The sequence below is a fragment of the Tauraco erythrolophus genome, chromosome 5, assembly GCF_009769465.1.
Source record: "Tauraco erythrolophus isolate bTauEry1 chromosome 5, bTauEry1.pri, whole genome shotgun sequence".
NCBI classification, from domain to species: Eukaryota; Metazoa; Chordata; class Aves; order Musophagiformes; family Musophagidae; genus Tauraco; species Tauraco erythrolophus.
The window spans coordinates 78104780-78116191 of record NC_141469.1 but is presented as its reverse complement, the minus strand read 5'-3'; positions in this window follow the sequence as shown (position 1 = coordinate 78116191).

Genomic DNA, 11412 nt, shown 5'->3' with positions numbered 1-11412 from the left:
TAGTAGAACTTTTAGACTCACTCTTTTAGATGTTCATATCTTACACAACCACCAAGTGTAGACTGGTAATGGGCACAGCATTAACCACTTCTGCCTCTGCACATTTGGGAAACCCAGTGTGAGACCAAAATCTGGGGATGCACGAGAACTCCACTCAGTCCCTTGTGACAAGGCACTCTTGGCACAATGAAGGATTCCCGGCACTTCAACGAAAAAATAGCTTCTGGACTGGTCACATTTCTTGTTTTGAAGGTTTGTCTCCAAGTAGTAAAGTATTTCCCATGTCATAGCAAGAAATCAAACGCACAAAGAGAGTCATCTCCACTATCCTGAGATGGTGCTCTGAGGTAGCAACGAACTCGTTTCTTCTCAGGTAACTGAACAGAGTCATCATTATTAGCAAGAATGAGAAGAATTATGGATCCTGCCTCCAGCCTGAAGGCTAAGAGAACTAATTAGGAATACACCAAAGTTAGCTGGCTTACAACTAATGCCCACTGATGTTTTCTGATTAGGAGTGTATTAGAAAAGGCCTGTTAGTAAAATTGGTTGCAAGAATGGAATGTTTTGATAATTCAAATTTCTGAATCTTTTAAAATCCTCATTAGACTTCAATAAAATCTTCTGGTTTATAGGCCAGAGGTAAAGAAATATAATACAGAAAAGATCTCACTAAGACAAAATTCATTGAAATCACAGAAGAAGATGAAACACGGTAAAAATGGAAGGATAAGGTTAAAATAGTCCCTTCATCCCAGTTTGGGGAAACTTCAAGAGCCTTAAAGATAAAACATCACTTATTGTTCAGATCCTTCTTTGTTCCAGTCCTGTGAGGAGATGTTAAGGTAATATTAGATCTTGCTTCCCAGCACCTCTTTCCACATACGTGACAAGAAAAAAATTGCATCTGAATTTAGGACTAGTGACATGAGGAAAAGAAGTCTTCGAATGGTGTTAAAAATTGTCTTTGTAGGAGAAACATGCAAGTTTCAGACACGAGGCTCCCCTAGTTGAAGTAGCTTTGCAATACAGACTTCTCTGAATAAGGGTTTCTTGACTCTCTCTTAAAGCCAATGTGCCTGTTGTCACTGAGTTTTTGGCAATCTCGGAAAAAAAATCAGTGATAACAGGCTATTAGGCATTGGCTCCGCTTCAATATTTAGAGGACCTGCTTCTTTCCTAGCAAGGTCATAGTGCCGCTTGTTTCAATGAGATGAAGCACTATGACCTTGCTAGGAAAGAAGCAGGTCCTCTAAATATTGAAGAGGACCTATGAGTCCGTTACGTCTCGGATACCTACTAAAGACGTGGAAGCTGAGCAGCTGCTAATAACCCCTTTGAAGATAAGGAGAATGTTTTTTTCTGAGGTTCCTGGAAACGCAAACAAGAATATTTACCTGTAATTTGTTCTCTGACCCTTTCATACCACTGTGATCAGGATTCCAGCTTTTTAGATTAACCCATGGTTGACAATAAGAAGCCTTGGCTCTGTAATCAAGCTGTTATCACAAGAAAGTGACTGTATACCATGAATGATGTCAATGCAGCTCGTGCAAGACCTTAGACTGCAAATCAGAGATCACAAAGAAGAAAGTGGATTAACAAAGAAATAGACCCTTGCCTCAGAATACTTCCTGCGGTCCTCCTCTTTTTTCTAAATGGGCTTCACCACGGTAAGTTGGTTAAAGGGTGTCACACTAGGGGAAGAGTAAAAAGATATCACATAGATGGTATAATCTTTACTGCATTAATTCTGTTAATGATTTTCTCCCGGCAACTGATGTCAGCAGCAAATCATAGAACGGATGAAACCTCTAATTTCTGATCTGATCTCACCCTTCCCTCTTTATTTTTTGGTGTTGCAATAGTAGAGTCTATTCCTGAGCTGGACATCCTGAACTTACATTAAAGTTTTTACAGCTGCCTTTAAGTTTTGTAGGACTAACCTGTATTAGCAATACACATCTTTAACACAAGGATATCTAAGGAGCTGGACATACACTGACTAAATTAAATGTTACTTCTTCCTTTAAACCTAGACTATATCTCTTTAAAGTGTGAAAGAATTAAATGGCATTTTCTGATATAAATCTGGACTATATGAATATTGCTTGGTTTAGACAGTACAGAAAAATTGATTTGATGATATCTCACTTTGCAACATGTAGGAAATATCCTTCTGCATCTGCAAATATTTTTGTATTTATTGTGCTGTATGAGCTTGTAAACAAGCTAACAATAAGCATCAGAGGTTTAGTGTGGCATCAACTGTATAAATTCAGACCTCTGCCTCCAGAAGATTTTTTGCTACCTTTGCATGTGGATTCAGAGTTAACGTGTCTCTCAGCTAGCTGACACCATAGAAGAGAGGGCAGTGTTCAAGAGGAACATAAAATACAGACAAGGGCAATGAGGTGCTCTGATCTCTTGAGGGAGCCCCTCTTTGGCCTTTTACAAAGAAGCACATTCAATGCTAGTCCACAGCAGTACTGATAATCAGCTACTGTCAGCTTTGTCAGCAGCGTGCAAACAGCCTCTGTACCTCTCTGGTGTTCACCTCCGCTCAGAGATCTTCCTCCTCTTTGGACAGTGACCTGCACCGGCAAGGCGTCTGCCCCAGCCTCATGTCAGCCACACAAGCAAATGGTACCCAGTGCTCATCTTCTCTCCCAAGCTCAGATTGCCAGCCACAGCACATGAAAACATAGCATCCCACCATAGTTAGGTCCTTCTGCAGCCAAAGAAGAGCTGACAGCTGAATGAAAAGGAAAGATTTCTTGACATTCAGCTGTATCACACTATGACACTTTGGAAATGAGAACAGGAAAGTACTGCAGTTAAATGAGTAATTAAGAATTTAAATAATAGAGAACATCATATGAAAATAGATATTGTAAATACACAGATACCTACCTAGGAACTTCCTATTTCAAAATCCAAGAATTGAAAGGTGAGGGTTATGAATCTGAGATAAACCTAAGATAATTTTTCCTTAGATATGGACCAGGAAGCACGTTGTTGCAATAATTTTCCCAGAGACTAAGGTGCAATTGCAATATCTAAACACAATTCTAAGGTAGCTGAGCACCAATAACAGCCATTGAGTCTTTACTGACAAATACATTGCAAAGAGAGGACCTGGTAGTAAGTTATCAGAGCGGTTTACAAGAATGTAAATGCTCATATGCACACAGACAGTCATGTGTGCAAACGTCAAATAAATAGCATTTTCCCTGTTCAAACAAGCTTGTATATTTTATATATATATGTGCATGTACAATTGTACAATGCAATTAACTGCACTTATTTCCTACCAAAAAAAAATGTGATATAGAAAGAATAATATCTTACTCAATTGTCTGTTATATCAGCCTGATTACTGATATCCAAGCCAGGAAACCACAACATGGCAAAACATCATATTACTAATAGTCACACATCTAGGAACCAGTCCACTTTTTCCATGTATGTTCCTCTGACAGATTTCCATGGAAACTTTAGACATTATTGAAGCCCTGAAAGGTTGAGATGTTCTGCAATTTGTCCAAGCTCAAAGGAAATCTATGACTGAGTGGGTCACATATCCAAGACCTTTTGTGGGTTCATCCACCACTTTAGCCTTAAGAATGGACAATGCTTTCCCTAACCATTTGATTTCCCCAGTCAGCAGGACTTACGCATAAGGGAGTCAGCATCTCCCTTAGGAGGAAAGGCTGAGGCAGCTGGGTCTCTTTAGCTTGGAGGAGACTGAGGGGGACCTCATCAATGTTTATAAATATGTAAAGGGTGACTGTCATGAGGATGAAGCCAGGCTCTTCTCACTGGCATCCAATGACAGGACAAGGGGAAATGGATATAAGCTGGAACATAGGAGGTTCCACTTAAACATGAGGAAGAACTTCTTCCCAGTAAGGGTAACAGAACACTGGAACAGGCTGCCCAGAGAGGTTGTGGAGTCTTCTTCTCTGGAGATGTTCAAAACCCGCCTGGACGCGTTCTTGTGTGATCTGATCTAGGTGGTCCTGCTCAGGCAGGGAGATTGGACTAGATGATCCTTTGAGGTCCCTTCCAATCCCTAACATTCTGTGATTCTGTGATTCTGTGACTCCCCATAAGTTCAGCAATAGAGAATATCAATTAAATGCTAAAATGCATAGGACTGACAGTCTAAATCTTGAGGCCATTGAGATATTGCCATTTATTAGGTATAAAATAAAGCTTGTTATTTTGAATACAGATGTGACACATAGTGATGCTGTAACAGATTTATCACTGCAGTATTTAAGAGGCTAAGATGGTAGTCATGAAGTTTGCATGGTTGTATACATTATAGCTTTTATTCAGAACTCAGTAACTTATAAGCATGCTTTCAGGCAAAGTGGAGTAAACTTGAGGTATACCAGGATGTAAGAGCTGCTACTTCCAGAGCGGAGATGGTAAATAGAACATTCTGTTGGAGTCAGATAAGGGTCCCATTGATCCCTAACATTAAATAAGACCAGTTTCAGTGAAGAACCTACCTCTTCTTTTGAAATCACATATCTATGTTAGCTTCTGTTCTCCTTCACAGTTCTGCACTTTAACAGGAACTACGAGCTTAGTGTTTACATCAGTCTTCTACTTACTTGATAACTCAAGTGGCGTAACAGTGACAGAATCTGACCTGTCTTTACTGCAGTTATGAGACTGAGCAAATACTCACATTTCACATCTGTGAAGTAATCATGTGCACTTCGTACAGGTGCCTTTTGATCAAAAGTAATTGGCATTGGTAGATTTTACATCATATAACACATTTATTTATTTTGCAATGCTGCTGTGCTTTAGAAGAAAAGGTATTAGTCTCAGGGAAGATCATTAAAATCTTACAATCAGATAACTAATTAAATGGAAGCTTCATTTTCTTTCCTTCAAAGTTATAATGAGAGGAAGGCACAGGTAGAGAATTAAGGTTTCTGTCCACACTGTAAGAAAAGGACTTTGCCTCCAGAAACAAATTATGGGCATCTCCTGATTCCATCTCTTTCAGAATACCAAATCCTGCTCTCACTGACGTGGCAGAACTCCTCTGTTGTTAAAACTTTTTGCTCAGCAGCCCTGAAATCAAAGCAGAGCATCAGCATTTGATGCATCCCTGCCCTTTCAGTAGGAGAGGTACAGGTGCTGAAATAAAAACATTGGCTGCAGACTTAATGAAACTGGGCTTGGTTATTCCAGTTTACAAGATAGTGCTGATGAGGAAAAATAAAAAGCAGGAAAGAAAAGAGAAAGAGCACTAATGACTTTAGTAGAAGGGACTGTATAAACATTTGACTGCACAGACTGAATGTAACCCAAAAAACACCTTAGAAGTTTGGAGTCCAGTACTGCAAAAAGGGAAATTTTAGTGACATGAATAATAAGACATGAAGAAAGAGCCAGAGGAATGCAAAAAGTCAAGGAGGTCTAGTGTCATTGGAAACCAACTATTGCATGTACTTCACTTCTAATAATGGGACTGATGTGAGCAGCTAGGCTCCTTTGGAAGAGCTATCCAACAATGGAAAACACGTCCAATCTTTTTGTTAAGATACCTAGCTTGTATTCATGCTCACTGTAAGTACTAGTTATGCCTTTCCTTTCTGTTTATTAAGTAGCGGACAGATATCAAAGGCCAAGCTATTCACAGATGCTGTGTGAGTGAGCAAGTGAGGATGCACAGGAAGACTCTTCCCTTCCTTGCTGCTTCTGTCCCAATGCCCATTTAACTAGTCCCAGGACTGAACTCTAGAAAGAACCAGTCCAAGGTGGACATCAAGCACTCAATTCACCTTTTAGGCAGGCAGCAGAAGTCAAATAAGCACTCTTTGGAACATGTAGGATCTGTTTTCCTCCTTGTCCTGCTGCTGCTGCCGTTGGGTGTCAGAAACACAGGCCCCACAGAGCTCCTTTGAAAAGAGGGATCGATGCAGCCCTTGCTTCCTGCAGGTACCGAGAGCTGAACAATTCCCTTCTCTCCAGGCCATGTTGCTAATACAGTATGTGCCATATAGTTCCTCTCAAAGGTGCGTCCCACACATGGAATTTAACAGGTATATGGTCCAATTGCACCTGAGCACATTTTCTCCCTGTGGCCCTGAAGTCTTAACACACTCTAGAGCTTAAAAAGTTTTTTGTCCCCCACAACAGATGTCTGATGTCACTATTTATCGGGTGCACTCACAGAAGCTCTGTGGTGCCTGTGTCTTCCACACGCTTTCAACATCCTCACAACCTCCAAGGCTCCCTGAAGAGGCATCTCCTGCAAGCAGCTGTTCTTTCAGCCCATCCAGCCACTTCTGCAGCCCAACAGGAATTGCAATGGGCATCCACACACTATTTCAGCTCCACTGACAGTCCTGATTTCTCAGCTGCTGTACCCAACTCTTTCTACTGATTCTGCAGTAGCAAAGCAAAAGCACACTTTGTGGTGATTTCTAGATCTTCAAAGATCACAAGGCCACAAAGAAGGAGCCCTGTATTCTTATTCCCACTCCAACATGTCTCTCTGGCTGCATTGTGCCACACAGGTTCATAATCAAGATAGTTCATTTGAAACAGGAACAATACAGCCTGTTAGGTAGGTGACTCTGCCTGGCAGGTCAATCAGAACTGGCTTGAGTGTCTCTATGCAGCAATATGCAGTGCTGTATAGTTCAACCCACCACAAATTGTCACTAAAGTGGGAATGCTAGGTTCCCAGTTCGCTGTGTGGTTAAGGAGTTGAATCCTTTTGTAATACTGTTCCACATATACAATAGCCATGCACAAATTGCTAACTATCATACATTTTTATAGAATCATAGAATCATAGAATCATAGAATGGCATAGGCTGGAAGGGACCTTAGAGATCATCTAATCCAACCTCCCTGTCATGGGCAGGGACGCCTCTCAACTAGATCAGGCTACTCAAGGCTCCGTCCAACCTGGCCTTGAACACCTCCAGGGAGGGGGCATCCACAACTTCTCTGGGCAATTTATTCCAAAGTCTTACCACCCTCATGCTGAAGAATTTCTTCCTAAGATCTAATTCACAGAATCATAGAACAGTTTGGGTTGGAAGAGACCTCAAAGGTCATCTAGTTCCAACCCCCCTGCCATGGGCAGGGAAACCCTCCACTACACCAGGTTGCCCAAAGCCTCAAATAGTTAAAATCATTTGCACATCATGCCTTTCACTAACATTGCATTTTCTTATCTCTGGTGCACGTCTCATCTGTAATTTAGATCTTGGCAGGTGCTGCCTGGCTAAAGGTACTATGAATTTCTTAAAGGAGTCTCCTGCTAAGAACTTTCCTATTTGCAGCAAAACAAGCAACTTCATTTTTTCCTTTCCTGTTTTAAAGTCATTGCTGCTGATTGTGGTAATCAGCACTTTGCCAAAGCTTCCCTCTTTATTCCTCATCAAAAAAAGTCCTCATCAAAGTCATTGTTCAAGATCTCTTGGCACTGTTACAAACATTGAATCTCAGCCCTGCCCCTTGCCCCAACACACACTAGCCATTTCAATGCTTTGCAAGAAACAAAAGTCATTTTTGCACCTCCGTGTCAGGCCCTGAGTGCACTAACAGGCCTTTATGGCCCAGACCAGCCTCACCCGGGATCTCCCACCCACAGTCCTACCTATCAGGGTCCTATTTAGGTTCAGGTTGGGCTTTTACTCCCTTCTTCAAGCTCTGTCACAGCCTGTGCATGGCCAAAGGCTCCCATACATGGACTGACCTCCCAACCAGACCCCAGCCCTGCCTCATCACTGCAGGCTCCCATGTGATGCCCTGGTGCTCCGTCAGAAATCTCACTTTTAAAGGTGAGGACTTTCCTCAAGGGATGCTATGACTCGAAAGTCTGTGGCTTTCCCTTTGAGGAAAGACAGCTTCTTTCTTGACACCAAAAGCAGCCTACTCTGAAGTCCAAAATTGGAGCCAAGGAAATAATTAGGGTTTGAGGGAAAACTGCCAGTCCTGAAACATGTCAAATATCTGTTTTGCGGCCATGGAAAGCTTTGCAGAACTTCTATTAGAGATGGAGTAGGGAAGGAGGGTCAGAGGATTTCAGTCTTAAATCTAAGATGCTTCCAGGTTGAAGAAATGTTTTCTGCAGTAGTTACCTGTAGTCAAACTTCAAGGCTATGATCTTATGTTCTGTTTTATTGTACAATATGACATTTTATTGCTTTGTCTTCTGTTAACACTACTTAACAATTTGGAGATGTCATTGGTTTGCTTGTTTTTAAGTACCCTGCATAAAAATATCTAATCTCAGCGGCAACTTTCATGTGCTGAGCTGTAAGCTAACAGTTATGGGTGTGTGTTGTGGTTTAACTCGGGCAACAACCAAATGCCATGCAGCCACTTGCTCAACCTCCCCCACTCCCTGGGGAATGGGGAAGAGAATTAAAGGAGAAAAGGGAAGAAGGCTCATGGATTGAGATAAGAACATATAATAATAATAATAATAATAATAATAATAATAATAATAATAATAATAATAATAATAATAATAATAATAATAATAAAATTAATAATTATTAAATAACATGTATGTATAACGATAATAAAATATACAAACAAGTGATGTACAGTGTAATTGCTCGCCACTCTTTGACCAATGTCTGTCCCGTCCCAGCAAGCGATCCCGAAACAGTTAAGTCCCAACACTGCAATCCCAGACGAGTGAGAGGCCCAAAAAGAGAGCAAGAGAGAGCGAGCACTCTGGGAGATGTAGAGTCGAAGAGTTAATGGAAGCTCTTGTACACTTCTTTCTGACTGAAAGTTAGGCAATGATGGGGCTGGACAGAGGTTAAATACTAACCCAGAAACTTTCTGGTCATGGAGACTGAAGTCTTGTAACATCTATATTGTACCCAGACATAGTAATGACAGGAGAATATCTTATAGCAGCGCTGGATTTGATTTTTACTAAGAGATTACTGTATTCAGGTCTCCTAAATTGTGAATTATTTTCTTTAATAACTGTCAACATATTTATGGTAAACTGATTTCTTCTTTTTGCACCAAAACTTCCAGAATATGTAAGCACAGTAAGCACTGTACTATAATCATCATTAGCATAACTTTAAACAAAATGATATGTCAAGTAATTTCATTATTTCTTTAAAGCAGTGCAAGCCAAAAGGTCTCATGTCACTCCTATGAAATGCACACTGCCCTTGTTCACAGCACTCTTTCCTTCTACTCGTTGCTCAGGTTATTCTCTCATTCAGTATCGCATGAGTTGGTCAATGTGAACATGAATCTTTCTTCATTTGACATCCTTCTTCCCCCCAGTAAAAATTTATCTACTTGTGATATTTCTGATTTGCTAACCCAGAGTACCAGCATGCTTTGCCAGCTTGGAGCCCAGCCTTTCATGGCAGGGCAAGCTGTACAACCTGCTGTGTAGTTGGATATGAAAAGCCTTCAGACTTTAACTCCTCCCTAAAGAATTTGAGTTTTATCATTTTACTGTACGCCATGCAGGAACTGCTACTAAAGATAGTACTTTAGCCCTGCGCATGAAGAAAGGCTTGTAAGCATCTCCACTAAACGTCTTGCTTCTGCAAGTGCTCACTCCTGAAAGCTCTTTGAAAGAAACATGAACATTATCTACTGGAGAATACCAGGAAAGACAAAATTAAGAAGTGCTATCAGGTATACTGTTGACCAGGACTCATACTGAACAAAGGTGGTCATAGAACAATGGACTTAAGGAGAATGGCTGATGAGAAAGCGACTAACTGACATGAGCATATCTCTCACCACTTTGGAAAAATGACCGCAACAGGAATAGTGTCAGCAAAGTGTTAACTGAGACCTCGCAGTCATGTTTGAGAACATACAGCACTTCACTTCTCTTGGGTGGCACCAGAATAAGTATGAAGGATCTGAACAGCTAAACTTTCAGGTGCCTGTATATTGTCTTGCAAATGAATGCTGCGTATGTCAGCACTTTGAGCATTTTCATGGAGTAGGTTTCTTTTACGTTCTGGAGAAGCAGCTTACAGCTATCAGGCACAAGCAATGGCACACTTTAAGTTATGTTGTAAAGAAATGTCGGAATCTGGCTCTAAAAGCAGCTAGGTTGTAAAAAGAAGTAGCACAGTTCACTTCATAAAAGTACATTTCAGAACCAGAATGACCAAGTGCACCTTAAGTATTGGCAAGATTAAACATCTAACTTCAGAACAGGATGTCAGGGAAACATTATCATTCTGCTGATTACATGAGTAGAGGGAGGTCACATAGAGGCAGTAAGGGCCTGTCCTTTCAGCCTGTTGATTTCTTTTTAACAAAAACTATCAGTGAAGGATGCACCTAAAGCACAGAAGTTAACAGTCATGTACTGGGTAATCTTCCAAACAAAACTGCATTTGAAACTTAGGGCTTTGTTCATAAAACTTTGAGGTTATTTAGCTGAAGGTCACTTTGTAAAATCTTTCTTTGTGGTAATAAACATTCTTATCAGTCTGTTTTTTACACTAGCTCCACTTTCCGTATATGAGAACGTGAATGGTGTAATTTGACAGCAATCAAAGCCACTCCTGATGAAAGAATAAAGTCCAACAAAATGTAATAAACTAGAGGCATTTCTAGCATTTCAAAACATACTGGTGAATCCTGAGTAAACTATTAACCTGATTAACTAGAAGACTAATTGCAGTACTATAGCACAGGAATTCCTCTGAAAATGAATACCCAGTTTCCATTTAAGAAACATACTGTTCTTAGAGCCAACAGCTGTGGCTATCTATGCTCAAAATACTGCAAATCTATCATCAGCACAAGTCTAAAACAGGACAGCACCTTGACACTGTTTGCATAATCAGGCATATTGATTCAGGTACCCTCAATGTCACCTTCATACAGCTGCAAAATGTCATCTATTTTGTACTTCTGGGCATTGAAGAGAACAGGAGTGTTAAATCCAGATGTTCTTAGGGCAGCATGCATGGGAGGGAGCACAGTCTGACTCTTCCACCCCAGCCTGAGTGGCTGGCCAACAGGGGAGTGGATTATCTTCACAGACAAGCTAGTGTGAAGAAAGAGAAACAATACTAAATCAGGAGGAAATAATTTTATTCTCCACACCTGTTCTTCATTGAAACATGAGTGAAACTTCTGTTTCTATTTATAAACGAGCAATGAAGTTGCCACAGAGTAAGACAATGGAAGCTTGTCCTCATGAGAGCAGCAAAAACACCTTTTCAAGATAGGCAGCTCAGGAAAGCAGCAAGGGTTTCCACTTCCTGGAACAGGAAAATATATCATAGTCTGATACAAAAATCCCTCAGAGCCACATTTCCACTGCTGCCAGGTCACTTAGCTCATAACTTTCAGAATTTGATTATCTAAAGTATAGAAATTATCACTTTGGGGACAGGCATAAACACAGGT